General features: G+C 36.9%; 1 protein-coding gene across 5 annotated transcripts in view; it reads right to left on the reverse strand.

Annotated features, from left to right (window-relative positions):
- Nexmif (neurite extension and migration factor) overlaps positions 1-11,419 on the reverse strand; it is a 258,454-nt gene extending 247,035 nt beyond the window's left edge. For 2 of the 5 annotated variants that reach the window (XM_003470981.5, XM_063246106.1), the window contains exons 1-3: positions 10,541-11,419; positions 7,802-7,863; positions 117-223 (exon numbers count right to left, since the gene is read on the reverse strand). The gene's annotated coding sequence lies outside the window, so the exon portion shown is untranslated. The remainder of the gene's footprint in view (positions 1-116; positions 224-7,801; positions 7,864-10,540) is intronic. The other 3 variants (XM_063246104.1, XM_063246105.1, XM_063246107.1) reach the window with 2 other exon arrangements.
- Between the last annotated feature and the right edge of the window lie 8,221 nt (positions 11,420-19,640).

The raw sequence follows: 19,640 nt of genomic DNA on the forward strand, positions 1-19,640 counted from the left end.
CCATCTTTCCTTTAACAGTCATTTAAAATGTTATGCATAAGTGTTATTCAATATGGTAGCAATTAATCATATGTGGCTACCATACATTTGAAATGTGGCTGAAATTCAACTCTCACCCAGCAGTAATGAGAAGTCTTGCCCTCCAGGTGTCAAGGAGGCTGAATGGAAAATCTTCACTTTTACTTCCACTTGGCAGTAACAAGACAGCAACTCCTTTCTCCTGCTGAAGAAATGTTAGAGAAAGTTGGCTGAAAAAAAAGGTCTAAATAAGACTGAAAGTCTCATAATATACTACAATAAGTCCAAATTTATATAAAGAAAATCAATCACTTCCCACACCAAGAACCAGAAAGATCTCAAACTGAATGAACAAGGTAATCAATAGATGCCAAAATTAAGATGATATTAGATTTATTAATGATTGAAAAACTGACATGGCAAAAATACGTCAATAAATATTAACATACTTTTGAAACAAGTGAGAAATAGAAAGTCTCATCAAAGAAATAGACCATATATAGACTAACCAAATTGCAAAGTTTAGAAATGACAAACTAGTTACTCTCAGTTCATTGAAAAAAAGTTTTGTGCTAATATCTTTTGTTTCTCCCTTGTTACAGAGAATCCTTTTTGTCAGTGTTTTGTACTCTTAGTAACTGCTTTGAAAATAATGATTTACAGTATATTAACTATTTTTATTCTCTTGTTTTGTTATGGAATTTTCATTTGTTCATGAAAGAAAAAAGAAATTACGAATATAAAATCAACACAAAGACCTTATGATATCTACAACAGAATGGAGAAAACTGAGAAAAGAATCAATTAATTTGAAGATACAATAGAAATTACAATATCTGAACAAAAAGAAAAACTCAATCGGAAAAAAATTAACAGGACCTGTAGGGCTAAAACTGTAGGGCTAAAACCAATTCTAACTTTCCTGTCATCAGAGTAAGCCTAGAACGATAGGAGAAAAAAAGTGAGAAAAGAAAAGTATTTGGAGAAATAATCACTGAAAACTTTCTCCAACTGGCTAGTGACATAAGCCTACAGATTCAAGAAGCTTACTATATCTCAAAGTAGGTAAACTAAAAGAAATCCATTTCAAACCACATCAGAATACAATTTTCAAAACCTAAAGAGAAAAAAATATATAGTAGTATAGAAATACCTTATTTACAAGGGAAGACAATTCTAATGACAGCAGATCAGCATATTTCTTAAAACCCATGAAAGCTAAAAAGAAATGGAATGATATTTTCCAAGCAACTTAAAAGATAAAAGCTGTCTACCTGTAATCCTATACCTAGTGAAAATATCCTTCAGTGATGAATGAGGAATCAAGAAATTATCAGGTGAAAGAAAAGTAAGAGAATTTGTTGCTAGCAACCGTGTTCTAATAGAATAGCGAAAAGAAGGTGTTTTAGTCACTTTCTTTGTGCAGGAATATGATACCCCACCAACAATTCAAGGAAAGAGAAAATTGCTCTGGTTAATGTTTCAGATGTTTCAATCCATGTTCTGCAGGCTTGAACATTTCTACACTCATGGCATAGTAGAGGACTGGATGGAGCAAAGCATCTCACATCATGGCAGCCGGGAAGCAAAGAGAATAAAGGAACCAAGAGGGGAGATATGCCCTTCAGGTTTGGACCCCAGTGGCCTACCTGCTTCTTCTAAGGACACTCCACCTTCTAACAGCAAGTCAGCCATAAAACACCCAGAATTACATTACCTTCCAAACGTCCAATATATGCACACATAAAGCCTTTAGTAACATCTGTTTGTAAACCAAAACAGAAGGTATCTAAACGGAGAATATATATATATATATATATATATATATATATATATATATATGAATCTTTCAATTTCAGCAAAGAAGAAAGAACAACAGAAAGAATAAAGATAAGTTTTCTTAATCATATTGAACAGTTGAAGCAAAAATTACACTTTTGGTGTAGTTCTAAATATACAGAGAGGAAATATTTAATATAATTTTATTAGAAATAGGCAAGGATAAAGTGACTTAAGAGAGGTAACGTTGTTATAATTTATTTAAAAGTATAATGCTAATACTTGTAATATGTTATATTCAGACACTCTAGAAAAGTTTCTTAAAATGTTTTCTTTAAAAACTGCAAGACTAGTTTTCAGTTTAAAACTCTAAACATACACTTAACATACAAACCAGTAATCACACTCCCACGAATTTTCCCAGAGAAATGAAATGTATTTTTACACAAAAACCTGTACAATAATGTTCATAGCAGCTTTATTTGTGTTAACAAAATACTAGAGATAACCAAAGTTTTTCTCAACAGATGAATGATTAAACAAACTGTGATGCAGTCACACTATGAAATACTGTTTGATGGTAAGAAGGAATGAAATGTTTATATACAAAACAACTTGGATGGCTCTCAGGGGTCATTATGCTGAGTAAAAAACAATTTGACAAGTTCACATATTCTCCATTTATATAACTTCTTAAAATGATGAAATTATAGATATGTAAAATAGATTAGTGATTGCAGAGGTTTGGGGTTTTTGGGAGTAAGAGTAAGTCAGACTGTAAAGACAGTGAAGAGGTAGCTCAACAGAGATCATTTGTGGTAAAAGAATAGTACTTTCTCTTGATTGTGGTGGTAGTTACATAATTATGCACGAGATAAAATCACGTATAACTACACACATCCATAGTTCCAATGTCAAGTTCATGATTTGGGTATTACACTTTAGTTACACAAGATACAAACAATAAGGACTTTGGCTAATGAATATAAAAAACCCTTCCTTTCTTTCAAATTCATGTGAATCTATAATTATTTCAAAATTTAAAAATCAATTCACTGTGGTGGGAAGATTAATATCTCTCCAAAAACGTTCATATCCTACTCCCAAAATAGGTGAATGCATTAGTTTACATGGCACAAGAAGAATTAAGGCTACCGGAAGAGTTGAGGCTGCAAGTCAACTAACTTTGAGATGAAGAGGTGGATCATATAGAATGGAAAATTTCTGGTGGCTTGTCCGTCCAAGTTAAGGGTCTGAGCAGAGGTAGATTAGGTGGATTTAGGTAGACTCTAAAAAATTGTAAGCATTTCTATAGGTGGAAAAGTGATACAGAAAAGTGAGAGTCAGAGAAAGAGATACAGTGATAGAGAAAAGATTGAAGTGATACCATGTGAGGAAGCAATCCTCCATTACATGTTTTTGATATTGGAAAGGGATAATGAGCCAAGAAATACCAACAGTGTCTAAGAGCTGGAAAAGGAAAGGGAAGAGAATCTTCACCCAGAGCCTCCATAAAAGGTAAGACTTTCCCATATCTTAATTTTGGTCCCGTGAAACCCAGTTAGACTCCTGACTTCTGACATCAACAATTGCACGATAATAAATTCATGGATGTTTTAAACCATCAAGTTTTTGGTAAATTGTTATAGCAGCCATAGTAGAAAACCAACACCACTCCTAACCAGGTAGTTAAAAACAAACCTATAAAAAATGGACAATAGCTTTTTGCAGAGTACATTCGATTCATTAGTCAGAAGCCAATAATTCTATATTACAGTCTTAAGGTAACAGTACATCATGGCAAATGCTGCTTTCAAGTCCATAGTACTGATGATAGCAATAATGAAAATCTTGCCTCAAAATTACAGAGTAAAGAAACACATTGCTCTCTATTAAATAAGGCCTGCTCAGTTAATGACAGCATAAAAACAGAAAAATTTGTGTGACAAAAGCTAGAAATCTTATCTCAATCAAGCTAGAGATATTTATTTGCCAAGGAATTTCCTGCTATGTAGAATACAATAACAGTAAAGCAATGAATTGAATTAGAAGAGGGGACAGTAAAAACAGACCCAACTAATAACAACACAAATTCCCCATAAGATGGAGAAATCCATTTTATTCTTTTCTCTGCTCCATAGTAGATACTAAGTATTTTCTGAATTGAATTATAAATAATAATTAATTAACTAAGAGCCTTAGGGTTGTATTATAAACTGCAAAACTCCAGACTGGTAAGACAAGAAGCAATAAACATTTTTTCCTTGATAGGCATCTCATATTATTATTAATCTCAAATGAAAATCACAGATGTGGCATATATTCATGTTTTCAGAGCTTACAGAGTTTTCAATTTAATATATGGTGCTAGAGCTCTAGGGTAAATTCTGTTAATTCTACAGAATGATGAATATGTCACCTCCCTCACTGACTTCATCATCATTACTAACGGATATGGCTGGGAAGAGTTCACTGTTCTTATTTTTATGAATCTTTTTGTTTTTGTGGTTTTTTTTTTTATTTTTTGCTTGTTTGTTTGTTTGGTTTTTGTACCAAGAATCAAACTCACGACCTCATATTTGTCAAGGAGTTCACTATTCTTGTCAGCACCTTGGCTAAGGGAAATATATGGAGATAGCAAGACATGAAAGAGAAGGGGCATATGATCATAAGTTGTGCTCTTTTATTAGTGAACATTGATTATACAGAATGATGTGTTTCTTTGAGGCAGTTTCATACATTCATATAAAATACTTTCATTATGTCACTTCTATTGTCCTCCCTTATCCTGTCCTTTTCTCTCTTCTTTCCTTATCCCTAATGCTCCTTCTCTTTAATAGTCTCCTTTCTCATTTCATGTCATTCCCTTTCCCCAAATTTTCACACATGAATCTAGCTTATTTCGCTTAACATAAGTGTGCTTTTATGGAGTATATTTTATATAATTAACTTGTGTGGGTGAAAGCTGAGTAAGTACCTTAAGAGAGTTGTAAGTCAAGGATTTGGGGAAACTAGGCAACTTATTTTTGATGAAAACTGTAATGTCCAAGTGAGTGCTAAGTGTCTCTTTTTTGTAACAAAAATGTCTATAAAGACAAACAAGAAAAATACTTGCAACAGTAGCTGAGGGTTGCGAACGATAAATACACTAATAACATTCTTTTTTTGAAAGAATCATTTTTATGGCTTCCATTTCAACTTACTGTAACCATGACAGCCATGCAACAAAAATTCTGTAACAACTGAGGAAAATCTTAGTGCAGAGGATTTTAACTCACAATATAGAGTTAGGCTTCCTGAAAAATGTATGCAAATACTATATATATAAATATTCAATTTTCTGAAGAGAATATCCTTGGCAGTCATTAAATTTTCACAGGCAGTCAAGTCAAAGTTAGGGACCACTGAGCCATATGGTGATGGCCTTATTTTTCTGCCCTTCTACTGAGTAAAGCAGCGTATCTTCAGAATGTGTTCCAGTTACTCAGTAACTAAAGAGTCACAGGTTTTCATTCAAACGAATCACTGAAAACTGGCCTCTGAGTTAATAAATCACATGTGAATGGAACAGCATGGCAAGTATTAGCAAGGAGGGCATAAAGAATTTAGTAGCTCTACAAGGTTTAGGTAACTACAAAGGTGAAAAAGGAAAAATAACTATTGACATGTTGACTTAAACAACTAAATGCACCTGTGAATTTCCCTTTTGAGGTTATTCTGCTGCCTGTTCACTAGGTTCTGGACAATCTCCTAAATGCTATGTATTAGTTTATGTATGGTCATGAAATATAGACTGATTTTAACATTGGGTTAAGTAAAGCTCGATTAAGAAAGAGAAGCTTGAAAATATTTACAAAGCAACTCTACATAGCTCCATGCTTTCTTTTTCCATGACTGGCCAGATTCAGCCTGTGAGCCATTGTTTCATTCATTCCCACTCTACATAAATGAAAGTCAGTGACAGATGCTTAGAACTGGAAGACAGTTTAAAAAGATCATCTTGTCTACTATGGAAAATTCAAATGCAAAATCTCATATATAAAAAAAACATGACTACATGAAATAGATCTGCCTGTGCACTTTTTAAACATATTTTCAAAAGAGAATTTATATACCCCTTATTACTACACTTTTTTCTCACAACTGCTATAAACAGAATCTTTTTTCCAAATTGAATTTTTTTTCCTGATACACTTTAAGCTTATTACCTGCTACTATTCTTTCATGAAAGTAAGGATTCTCTCCAGGATATGGATGCATCTCTTTGCGTACATGTGTATGTGCAAAATACATACATGTATTTTAGAGGACTGTCTTTCTATACAAAACTACAATTCTGTTAAACATAAAAACAATGATTTCTGAGGTTCTTCTCTAGAAACACCTCTTAGCTAGGAAAATGATGGACTTAGCTGGGTCAAGGCACTATCACACCTTCAAAGTTCATTAGTTCACAAAGTTTTGCAAAGATAACCAGTTATCCAAGTCAGGAAACATAGTTTGAAGCCACTTTTGAAGACAGATTACATTAAGGTGGTCATAGAATTTTTTCCAAACTGGGACACTTGAGAGTGAAACAAGTATGCCAGAATAAGTATAAACCACAGCATATGGTCATTCTACTTATAGACCTTCATAGAGGAAATTCTTTACTTTCTCATAAATAAAATGAATCTCTGTGCCTGTTCTTGATGGAAGATGGCTTGGTAAAAAGCCAGCATTCATCCTCCAGGCATAATCTTGGTCTCAAGTCTCAAGCAAAAGTCAGAAGCTTCTTGATTAGTTGTGTAACACTTGAAAGGGGCTACTGAAAAAGAAGCTGAAATTTTAAATAGGATTTGAGGTTTCTTGAGAAAACAATAGATAATTGTTTACATCAAAATCACCTCACTAAGGCTGGGCATGATGGCACAGTCCTGTAATCCCAGCACTCCAGAGGCTGAGGCATGCAGATCAAATATCTTTGTGAGTTCAAGGCCTGCCTAAACAATGTAACAAAACTCTGTCTCAAAAAACAAGCAAACAAAAAAATCACCTCACTGGAGATGAATAAATTATCTATTAAAGTGCCTTTTGGAAAAAGCAATACTTGTGAACACATTAATTGATCTTAAAACCTCATTTCTTTTTTCTTCCCAGAACAAGGAGGACAAAGACACTAGATCATACCTCTTATCTAGAGAAAGACTCAAAAGAGCATAGCAGGAGCCTGTGAATCACTGTGGAAAATGAGGGAGTAGAGAGAAGAAAGACAACAAAAGTCTTCATCTCTACCTGGGGCTAGTTCAGAAAAGGCTATATCATCACTAAAAGACCCTTTCCCTTAACTTTCCCACCTCTCAGAAGACCACATTTAGACCAGATTTCTCCAGTTTGTAGGCTTGCTGTTGCACAAGGTCACTGTTGGTTGAGAAGAGAAGCATGTTTTTCCAGCATACAAAGAAATTTTCTGGAAACAGAAAAGGTGTGAATTTAAAGGGCATCCTCATGTGATGTCTTCTCTAGTGATCTTTGTTTTGTTCTCAAGTGGCCCTGGAGAAGTGGCCTGAAAAATATGACAAGTTCTTTGTGCCTAACCCAATGACCTTGTGTTTGAAAAGGTACTCTGGTTGAGAAACTGTCAGGGACCCAGTGGGCAACTTTTCAGAGGAAGTAAAAGAAAGCACAACAAAATAAAAATAAAAATGTCCAAATCTGAAATCTGTAAGGTGATAACGAAGTCATACTCTTTAGTGAATCATTCATCTTTCCTATCACCCACCAACCACTTTGATTCTTCTCTCCTTTTGTTTACTGAGACCAGGACTACAAAACAATGTATAAGCCAACAGATAGAAAAATAATGTCTAAAACTGGGCTTAGAAACAGAGAAACTGAAATCAATGTTTCTTTGATTAATTCAGCCCCTCCTCTAAACAAATACTTCAGTGAGACCAATATCTCCACAGTGACCTTGTCAGGGATCCAGGAGCACATTTTTAGATGTTTTAAATCCAGTACTTACCACTTTCCTCATCTCTCTTCTCCCACCTCTTAAACACAGGCAATACCAGCACAGCTTTAGTTCTGTTTACAGATAATCAGAAGATTGTGGAAAAAAAAAGAAAAAAGAAGAAAGACTCTGAGACAAACAGAAAGCCAAACAATTTTGCACTTGTTTGACTTTGACAACAGGATGTTATTGATTTGGGGGGGGGTGTTAAAAATCATTGCTGAATTCAAGATTTATTCAATGGAAAGATTAATTTACTTAACAGAATTGACATATATCAAATTCTGCCATGTATTTACATGATTGTTACTCACTTATCAGAACTATAATTTAGGCAAATATTTATTTTAAGAATATTTTAAAAATTATTTTCTCAAGCCTATTGCAAATAATTCTTGGTTTATTTTACTTTGCTAACAACAACTATTTTGTGGAAGTATGTGAAATCTAGTTTTTTCCCCAAAACTGTATCCCTCAAGCTACTAATATCTTTAGGGTCAAAAGTCATACCATAGGGAACATTTTAAAATACAATGTCTTTTTATGATGTCATATTTTACACTTATGATTTTTTAAAGTTTCTTAATATATGTTAAAATCATAGAGCTGAACACTGTTAGCAGGCTAAAAGGGCAAAAAAGATGTAATTTTTTAATGTATATCTGTGCAGTGTTGGGAGAAGTTACATCTAGCAGAAAGCTAGCAAAAGCATTAGGTGAAATAAGAGAAAGTAAATAGAATCAACTTTTGAGTCTTACAAATTTTGTTGAATTACTCTACCCTATCTAAGCACATGTGCACCAAAGATTGTATCTTTTCAACTCGAATGTATGCAGTCTACCTAGGTCTTTTGTAAGGTAAAATATTGGCAAGTATTCCTAAGAAACAGAAATCTAATCACTAACTGCCAGAGATGGCGTGAGTTCTTCTGAATTTGCCCTGTGCAAAAACAAGAGGCTAATTTTGACCCCCAGGTCAAGGAATGTGGGCACTATGGAAGATACAAATGTATGGGTGGGAAGGAAATTTCAACCACACAAGTAAATTTTTCACCTAGAAGCAAATACGTTTTCGTTGTTACTGCTGGGTAAAATGTACAAGTCTTCCAGAAATTAGACACTGTAATAAAAATGTACCAGCCAAAATTTAAATTGCTTACTAGACAGATGGTTAATTATATTCACAGCCGCATATTTCACTGGGATAGAGTTTCAGACACTCAGCCAGTTTTGTTTGACTAGCCAGTTTCCCACTTAATATGTAAAATGACAGTTACTTAGGGCTTTTTTGTTCCTTTCTAAAAATATATTTTTAATAAGTGTAAATTATCCTCAGCCACTACAACGTCACTGCTGTAAATACAACGTTTGGTCATATGTTACCCTATGTGAAAAAGATGAGAGATTCACTCCCTCAAACCCAAATAGTCTCTAGTAGTTCAGAGAAGACCACAAGAGTACCTTTCTCAGCAAGCAAAATATTCTACGAACTGGCAGCATACTGTTTTCCACCTAAAGCAACTGAGATTTTCAAATCCCAGGGCTAAAGTCCTTTAGATCTTTTATAAAAACAGCTCTTCCAACACTCCTCTTCCCCGTAATCATGCCTTTCATATAACAGTCTAGAAAATGGAACGTTAGGAAAACGTTACATAGCGAAGTGTATTGCTGTGCACAAAATTTAACAATATACTAAGATCACCCCCTCCACAAAAAAAAAAAAAAAAAAAAAACAGACGCACAAAATGAGACCTACTATTCTAAAGTGCAGCCAAAAGCTCGACAAAAATCAAGAGTGCTAGTGCAGAAATGGGGCGAGAATATTATTTTTTTTTTTTTAACTTCGAAAAAGACAGAAAACCTTGCGCGGGTGATTCGGTCCCTCACGAATCACAGACAGAAGCAGTCATGCTGAAAACCACTGGATTCCTCTGCTGAGGAGCACCAGCTCAGCTTAAGGTTTCCCCACTTTCCTGGAGCAGGGCTCTCTTACTGGCCTCCCTATCCTATTGGGTGTATGAGACTCAAAGGACTAGTACCAGGAGGTGCGACAGCGAAAAGCACCCGAAGCCTAGCGGGAAAGCGTTAGTGCTACTGCTTTCCACAGTATGCAAGACAGTGGGTCAATTTCTGCAAAGGTGATGAGCTTAGCAAGGCTTGGTCTGGGCCCAAACCCAAACTTAGACCAGTCTGTGCGCAACGGGGATACTCTGTGGTGGTCTCGCCCCCCCAGAGAGCATGGGAGTCTCAGGCGGGAGGGGGGAGGGGAGGTACTGGTAAACCAGCTTCACACCTTTAAGGCTTTGGCTAGCCCAGGCCGCGGCCACCTGGTGGGTTTTCCCGCTTGCACTGAAGCGCAGTGCCCAGCTCCCTGGTCAGGCTCTCCTGGGCACCAACCCAAAAGAAGACAGCACTCAGCTTGTTGCAGCTGCCCTGCTGTATTCCAACGAGTGCAGTGGCTCTGGCCCGCTCTCTTCCCCTCCCCCTCTCTTCCCGCTGTAGCACTGAGGCCTTTCCTAGATTGCAGTGCTTGTCGCGGTGAGCTGGGATCTCTAGCCCTTAAGGCCTTGCTCCTTCGTATACAGACATATACATGCACACCATTCGTACACAGATGTCCTCCCTTCCGTTTTCCCTTCCTCTTCTTTTCTCTCATCTTCCCCTAGTTCGTTTCACCCCCTGCCGCCGCCACCCCAACGGGGCGGGAAGCCGGCAGGAAGGCCGGGGGCTGGGTGGCTGCGCTCATACTCACCTCACAGGCCGACTCCCTAGACACAGAACGCTAGCAGGCTCAGACACGAAGCTCTGAAGCTGGCGCAGCCACAGTCAAGGATGGGCTGCCTCGGTTGCAGCAGCTGTTCTGGTTGCGGCTGCTGCTACTGCTACTGCTGCTGCCGACGCTGCCTTCTGTGCCTCAGCTCTGTGCGTTGGGGCCGCCAGGTGGACGCGCCTGTCTCCCTGACTTGCTCCCTTAGGCTTCACTGACGCTGCTGGGTTAGATGGAATCCGAACTGCCGGGCTTTGGCTCTGAAACTCAGAGCCTTAGTGGCTTTCGGGCTGCTCCTAGGTTCCGGGCTCCCCACACTTGCTCTGGCTGGGGCTACCTCTCGAGAGGGCTACTTGCACGGTGCTCGGAGCTTGCTCTGTGTCGTGGCTGAAGGCGTCCGCGACAGGGAAACAGTGGGGCCACTGCTACTGCTATGGTCGCTGTTAAAGCTATTACTAAATGCTGCTACTGTTCTTATGCCTACTGCTATGGTGGTGGCTGCTGCTGCTGCTGCTGCTGCTGCTGCTGCTGCTGCTGCTGGTTTTCCTTGCCGGTTCTCCCCACTGCCTGATCCTCCCTCCTCTTCTCCCTCCTCCTCCCCTCCCCCTCCCTTTCCCTCTTTCTGCTTTCCTCCTCCTCCTTATCCTCTTCCTCCTCCCTCTTCTCTTTCTGCCGCTTTTCTCATAGCCTCTGCGGGCACTGCCTGCTCCCTTCTTCTCCCAGAGCTGCCCTTTCAGAAAGGTGCCCAGAGTGGGGCTGCCTCAGCTGCCACCATCACTATTGCCCCTGCCATTGTTTCCTCCAACACGGCTGTTCTTCGTGGACGCGTTCCCACTCTACCTACCTTCCCCACCACAGCCCTCCCTTTTCCTTTCCCTCTCTCCTTACCCACTCATAGGTCCCTTCCCCATGTGCCTCTCCCACTCTGTCCCTTCCTCCCTTCTCCTCTGCCTCCCGAGAGCGCGCACTGCGCGGCCACCTGTCATAAAGGGCGCGCACTCCCCTTCCCCACCCCCACCCAGTCCCCCACTAGCATTCTTCCAGCCTGCCCAGTCCACAAGCCACTGGCTCATTCTTCCCTGGCTGACTCAAAGCTTGACACCCCTCTCCCATGCCTTTGAGGGCACTTGTGTATGCAGCGAGAGGTGTTCTGAAGTTTCTGGCAGAATACCTGAATGCACATACACCTCGAATAAAGAGGAACTTGAATACAGCCAGAAAGGAAATAGGATCTACTTGACCTGACTGCTGTCACTGAAAAGTTCCTTAGGTAGTTATTGCCCTTCTCACATCCTGGGAATCCAACTGGAAGCAGAAAAAAAGTTGACAGTGACTCAGAAGAAAATATTTAGCATTCCCAAAATCCTTAGGTGTAAGTTTGGGGACTGAGTTCCACAGTCACAACCATTAAAAGGAGAAGGTTAGTGCTAGAACAAAAGGGGTAAAACTAGTTATTTCCTGTGCACTTTCTTCAGCAAGTATTGCCAAAGCCCAGCTTCTCCAGTTAGAGAGGGACAATTTTGGATCTCTCTGCTTCTACAAGTTAACAGCCTCATTTTGTTAGGCTCAGACTTTCAAATCTATTGTTTTTAACTTCTGTCACTCTCAACAGATCCTATATAGCTTTCCAACAATCTCCTCCCAGAAACAGCACAGGTGATTATGAGGCTTTTTCGCTTTCCATGACCAAGTACAGGAGACAGATGTTTCAGATATCTCATTGACAATAAGGTCAGGGTCACCTCATCAGGTCTGAGTCACTCTTCCATGAGTCTTTCATCCTTGAACCATAAAACATGTATAGGGGCACTTTCTATAGCTTCTCATCTCCTTACTTTTATGTCTGTCTTTCCACCTGCTTGAAACACTTTTGTCCTTTTGTGATTGTCCCTTTTATCTATGAAATTTTTCATGAATAATAACTCATCTGCAAACAAGACTTTGTGAGTCCTATGTACCAAACATTGTGTTAAGCAACTTCTATCCATTATTTTATAGAAAAACAGATACAATTTTATTAATCCTATTTTACAGGTTGAAAAATAGAGTCACAAATATAGATAGATATCTCACATCTGACAGGCACTTTCAAAACACAGCTACCTCTTTTTGGCATTGGGATAAATAAGAAGACAAAATCTGGCCTCTACCCTCAAAAAGGCAGAAACAAACGACTACTAAATATGTAAAATGTCACCATCTATTGGCTGGATCTTAATGACCTGAATAATTTGCTGTTTTCATTATTGGAAACTATGTTGTTTTCACCTGTAATTAACTATGTACTCTATTTTTTCATTAAAGTTATTTCCTTATTAGTTATCAGTTATAATTGTGTCAATGTCTTCCAGCCAAAGTCTACCAGGAACACAGACATGTAGCTGAACAATTTGAGACCATTATTAGTCACAGCGAGAGGGGATCCACACACAATCTCACCTATGAATGAATTGTACCCCCTTCAAATTCACATGATGAAGCTTTAACCCCTCGTACCTCAGGATGTGACTGTATTTAGAGATAGAGCCTTTAAAGAGGTGATTAAGTTATAATAAGATTAGGGTATATTCTAACCCAATCTGACTAATGACCTTAAGAGAAAATTTAGACACACAAAGAAACCCAAGAGCTCACATACAGAGCAAAGACCAAGTGAAACACAGTTAAAAGGCAGTCATCAGGCAAGCCAAAGAAAGGGAACTTCTGGAAAAACCAAACCTCCCAACACCTTGATCTTGGATTTTTAATCTCCAAAATTGTGAGAAAATATGTAAACAACTCAGTCCTTGGCATTTTGCTATGGCATCCTGGAAACTAATATATTAGGGAACCATGGAGTGTCTCAGTTTAAATGTGGTAAAAATTATTTATTATAGGATTTGTGGGATTTTATTCAGCCATTTTGTGGAGGATCTAAGGAAGTCACACTGAATGCTGTCAACGTCTTCCAGCCAAAGTCTACCAGGAGTACAGACATGTAGCTGAACAATGTGAGACCATTATTAGTCACAGTGAGAGTTCCATATTGAATGCTGTCAGAAACTAAGGGCAACTCCATGAATGAGCATTTTAATAAATCAAATCTATAGAGAGGACAGACAAAACTAGATATAAACGTTTTTGTGAACAGCACAGTGACCTTGTTTTTGTCTGTTCTTAAACAAAGTTAAGAAAAGAGTTTGCTTTGCATAGCTTTATCATGTTTGTCTGATGTTAGTGTTTTGTGAGATTGCTTATGTCTAACTGGAAAATAGCATGTTATCTGTGAGTAAGGATTTCCAAGCCAGCTTTCATGTGTCAGGAGCTGTCTTTTCTTCTTTCTAATTTGTGGCTACTTAACACTATCCATTAGCTGTATGGCTTTAGGCCAGTTATTTTACCACTCTGTACCTGACTTTCTTCATCTATAGTTGAAAAAAATGGGATTAAACATAGAGTTCTTGCAAGAATTAAACCTTTGAATGTGAGCTACTATTCATGCCTGTCTTCTCCAACAGATCATGATAACATGACGTGCATATGCTTATAGTTACGTATTAGCACTTTCTCCTGTGCTAAATTATGATGTCTTTGAGATCAAAGTCATTAGGTATAGTCAAAATATCTAAATTAACTATAGAGGGGCTTAACATTGATACTTACTATTGTTACTGTAAGAAAACTTCTAGGGCCTCTTCCCTATCTGAAAAATAGCACAAGTGTCCTATTCTGTGCACCTATAGAACCTATGTTTACTTTAATCACTAGATTTAGCATGCAGTGTTGACATTGTGTGCTTCTTCCCTTTCTAAACTGTTAACTCATGAACAGGAGAGTAAGTATTTTCAACTTTTGTGTTCACATCTGAGCACAATGCCAAGTACAATCGAACCACTCAATGTACAAATATTGATGGAATTTTGACTTCATTCTTTGCTTTGTCTAGGATGGACATAGGTCAGTTCATTCTTAAGCCCTATAATCTCTTCTTTTTTAGTGTTTTTATTTTTTTTTACTTAAAAAGGGTAACAGAGCATCTCTTATAGAGTGATCCCCTCTGTAAAACAGATCTAAAGTATGGAGAGAATCATTGTGACACTTCAGTGCAATAAACTGCCATTTGGGAACAGTTATAGGACATGCTATAGGATAAAGTGGAGTGGTAAAGAGTATTAGTCTTGGACCTAGAATCTTAAATTTTGAACATGGTCCTCAGAGCGTAACAGTAATTTTGTCATCAAAACCCATGTCACACTGACATTAATTCTTTAGACTCTTTCTACTAATGAACTATTATTTATTTTTATGCATTTGATTATATCAAACAATGAGTACTTAGCAGGGAAAAAAATCACAAAAATAAAGTTTTGAGTTTTTAACGTTTACTGTTTGTAAAATAGCATTAAAATTTTCAACATTGACTGTTTTTTGTACAAACTCAAAAGTAGTACATCAGAAATAAATTCCCATATGAACTACAATGAAAATACCAATAACACTCTATAGAAAATAATCTTTCCTTCGATTATTACACCAAACACAGTCTGCATAAATAAAAACAGCATGTTCCAAACACAAGCATTGTTTACACTGATTTTTACTTTGCTTCCTGTCCTTTTTGTAGGATATGCTTGACATTTCAGTGGTCCTACTGTTTTTTTTTCCCAGAGGTTCTTATTATATTACAGTGTGTAGCTAAAATGAATATAAAATATCAATAAAGTAAATGATTAAATTCTCAAAATGCATTGTGCATCTAGAATAGACAACATTTTCACATCAGCTGTGTACTTCATTATACAACCTGAAAGATAACATAAGAAACATCACTGATTTCCTATCATCTTGTTTTGACATCCTACAATGCTTTTATTCTTTTGTTTTAACTAGTTTTATGCTGTTGTGTTTTATTTGATTTTATTATGTATGATAGTATTGACAACTGTTTTGAAGAAAACAAGACATTATAGTAACCATAGTTCATTTCCTGTTATCTGGGTTTGAAGTCCTGTAATGCTTTAATTCTTTTGATTGGTTTTATTCTATTTTGTTTTGTTTGATTTTATTATGGGTGAAGGTATGGACAACTATTTCAAAGAAAACAAGAGACATTATGATAGCCACTGTTGATTTCCTGTTGTCTTGAAGTCCTGTGTTGCTTTTATTGTTCTGCTCTGATTTGCTTTGTTTTGTTATTTTGTTTTGTTCTTTTTAAAATAAAAAAAAAATTTTAAAAGATAAGATAAGAAATAAATTCTCTTTTTTTTTGTCTTTTTTTTTCATTTTTATCGGTACCAGGGATCAAACTCACGACTGCCTGCTTGCAAGGCAGGCACTTATGCCACTGAGCTAAATCCCCAGCCCCAAGAAATAAATTCTTATGTGAGCTATAATGAAAAACTCTTCCACAAAAAATAAAGCTTTAGTTCAACTCTCACATCCAAGGCAGTCTCCACACATACATAACAACACACATCTCCAACATAACAACATTCTATGCACACATCTCATACTTACAATGTGCACTTAGCTTTCCTGTGTGATACACTTGTTTTGTCAAGAGCTTCCTACTATATTGTACAACATGCATTTATCAGAGAAATAAGGTGTCAATGAAATAAAATATCACATATGTAATGAGTGCTTAGAATAGGCATCAACAGTTTCACACCAGCTGTTTACTTACTTACAAAACCTAAAAGATAACATCAAAAGTAAAAAACTATGTGAACTAAAGTGTAAACAAAAACAAGTCTACCACAGAAACAAGCTTTGCTTCAACTGTCAGACCCAAAACAGTACTCATACATGACAACTGCATGTTTCATATATAAATATCTCTTACACTGATATCACATTTTTTCTTGTACTTTTTTGTAGGGCACAGTTGATGTCCTTTTTTCCCCACTTTTTTGTTTGTTTTGTACCTGGAATTGAACTCACGACCTTGCACTTGCTTGGAAGGCATTTAGGCCTTTTTCCTGTTGTTGTAGTAGGTCTCTGTAATGTTGCAGCTGTCTGTTCACCTGTCAGATCACCATGTGCTCCATAATATTTCTGCGTAATTCCCTGGGTAGAAATATTTTGGTTTTTCTCTGCTATAAATGATCTCTTATGAGCTACAGACCCAATCCTCTAAGAAAATTTCTTTGTGATATTTTTCACTTGCTATTTTCCTTCCAAACTATCAAACTATTTACATTATACATATTTAGGATTGAGGAAAGCACAACCATTGGTCAATGCATTGTGCCTCAAGTAGCATCATAGTTGCTACATAACTCATCAGCAACATTTACTCCAAGTTTGGTTTTGTTGTTGAAAGTTTCCATCTTTAGCTTCTGTTTTGTCGAGGTTTCCCTATCAATATTTTCATCATGGTGAAATGTTGACATGAACAGTACCATTTTGCTTTTCTTTGCCATATACCAGGCCAGTGTTATATCTTTCTGAAATCTAAAGATTGCAATATACAATTCTGTTTTGAAATTTAAACTTTTAATTTGGAATTTCTGCTTTGTTCAATGCACAGTTCCTGTACTGGTCAATTTGTGTTCTGTTAGCAAATGTAACATCAGTTTTAAACATGTAAACCAAATGTTGAATGTCAGATTCTGATTCATATTGGAGGTGGAAACAATAAGTCTGTTCACAACATTATTCAGTTTATTATTATAAGAACCTGATGGCATAAATACCTAAACTGAAAGAGTAATAAATCTTTACATCAAAAATAGCATAAATTTTTATGCCATATTTTGACCCATTACTTCTCCATTTTTTTTTCTTTTTTTGATTAATTAAAATTTGTTGATACATTTTAGGTAGACACTATGGTTACATTCATGATAAGAAATTTGTACCTGTACATGATGTATCTTGATTCTTTTTTCCCATTTTCCTACTCTCCCTTCAACCTCTCTATCCATCCTTATTTACAAAATCTATGCTTCCATTTATTCCTCCTTTTCTCATCATTTCCCCTCCTTCTTTTCCCTAGTTCCCATCCATGTTTGAGGGTTTTCTTTCTATTTCACAATATCTATTATGCAATTTGGTCCTTTTTTACACTTTCAGTTTCTCACACTAGAGAAACAATGTTTTATTTACACACGAGTGTCTGATTTATTTCACTTAAGTGTATGACCACAAGGTGCATCCATTTAGCTAGAAAAGAATAGAAATGGCAAGTAAGTATATGAAAAAATGCTCGATATCATTGGTCATTGAAGAAATGCAAATTAAAACAGCATTGAAATTTCATTTCATGCAAGAAAGAATGAACATTATCAAGAAATGAACTTGTAACAAATGCGGCAGCACCATGTGGAAAAGGAGCTCTTCTCCTCTGTTAGTGGAAATGTGCAATCACTGTGAAAATCACTGTGGAGATTCCTCAAAAAATTAGGACTAGAGATTCCATTCAACCCACCTATTCCTCTTCTTAGTGTCTTCCCAAAAGTATTAAAAGCATCATATCACAGTGATATATGCATATCCTTATTTAGCAGCACAGTTCATAATAGCTAAGCCTTGGAAACAGCTCAAATACCCTCAACTGAGAAATGGATAAAGAAGATGTGGTTGAGGTCAGTCTTTTACATTACTGTGATGACCATAAGAAATTCATGCTAAGTAAAGAAGACTTATGAATGCTTTCAGTTAGTGAAGTTTCATAATTAATACAATTTTAAAAATATGTCTATTGGTGAGCAACAGCAAACAATCTCAGACTGGGAACCAGTGCCATGCATGGGCTGCCGCCAGACAGGAAACAGCTAGACCCAAGCCTCTCGCTATGAGTCAGCACCATTTGCAGACTGGAGGGAGAGAGCACAAAGCACACCAGCAAACAAGCCCAGTCTAGGAACCAGCACCATGCGCAGAATGCCACTGGACTGGTAAAAGCCAGACCTCAGCCTTTCTGGCATGTGGGCTGGCAAAATAAGAATTACTAATCATCCACCCCCACCATAAGTGACCAGCTTATTTGGATACACACAGGCTGTGATCATAGCTATCATGATGAAATGCAATTGGATGCCTGCAGTGCTTTGGCGTTTCATTAACATTGAAGGTCTAGGGCCAGTGGTCTGATCATAGAATAGTGGTAAACAGTGTAACATCTAGGAGAGATCTTCTGAGAGTTGTAGCCACTGCTGATTCCCTATGATCTTGTTTTGAGGTCCTATATAGTTTCCATTGTTTTGTTGGGTTCAATTTTATTCTCCTTTGTTTTGTTGGATTATATCAAATCCAATGGCAGGAGCAGCTATTTCAAAGATACAAGATACATTATGGTAATAATTTTGGATTTACTATTGGTTTGTTTTGAAATCCTTTATTTCATTATTTATTTTGTTTTTATTGTTCCTATTCTACTCTACTCTGTTTGATCTTTACTATGTAGGAAGTTATCTTCAGTATTTTGAAGACATAAAAAGGCATTATGATAATTATTGTTGATTTCATAATGGATTGAAGTCCTGTATTGCCTTTATTCTGTTATATCATCTTTAAAATAAATAAAATAAAATAAAACATGTCTCTTGGTGTATACAAAATATTTTACTTATATTTCAGCCTTTGTGTATTTCATAACATCTTATAGCATTTCATCTGTTATAATTTACAACACTGAATGGCATTGTTAGCACTCTGTCCAGTATGTTTCACCCCTTCCAAGGACTTAACTATGTTTTTGGTCCTAATTATAATATCAGATCATTACATTTGATTGTGTGACCATTTTACAACATTTTAACTTAGTCTAACATGTATTCATATTTCTGTTTTCTTTGTTATCTGAATCAAAGAGGTATCCATTCCCTGTGTCTGTTTCAGTCTATTTTTGCTCTATTTCACTGGCACAGGAACTTTGGCTCACATGGCCAATGTCAAAGTCACAGTCATTGTCATTCTTGTCCTCCTCTTCAGCTACCCACACCAGTCTTCTGTTATGACTGTTTGTCATCCATTGAAGAGTAATCTGATGACTCACCTTTGACCTCCTGCAAAATTTGCAGGTCTTGGTTTTCAAGTGCCATATTGAATTGGGCTACTTCTGTCAGAAAAGTCAAAAGAAAAAATACTTTCTAACAAATCC

Source organism: Cavia porcellus, unplaced genomic scaffold (genome assembly GCF_034190915.1).
Source record: "Cavia porcellus strain 051 isolate PalLab524CR breed Dunkin Hartley unplaced genomic scaffold, mCavPor4.1 scaffold_3, whole genome shotgun sequence".
NCBI lineage: Eukaryota > Metazoa > Chordata > Mammalia > Rodentia > Caviidae > Cavia > Cavia porcellus.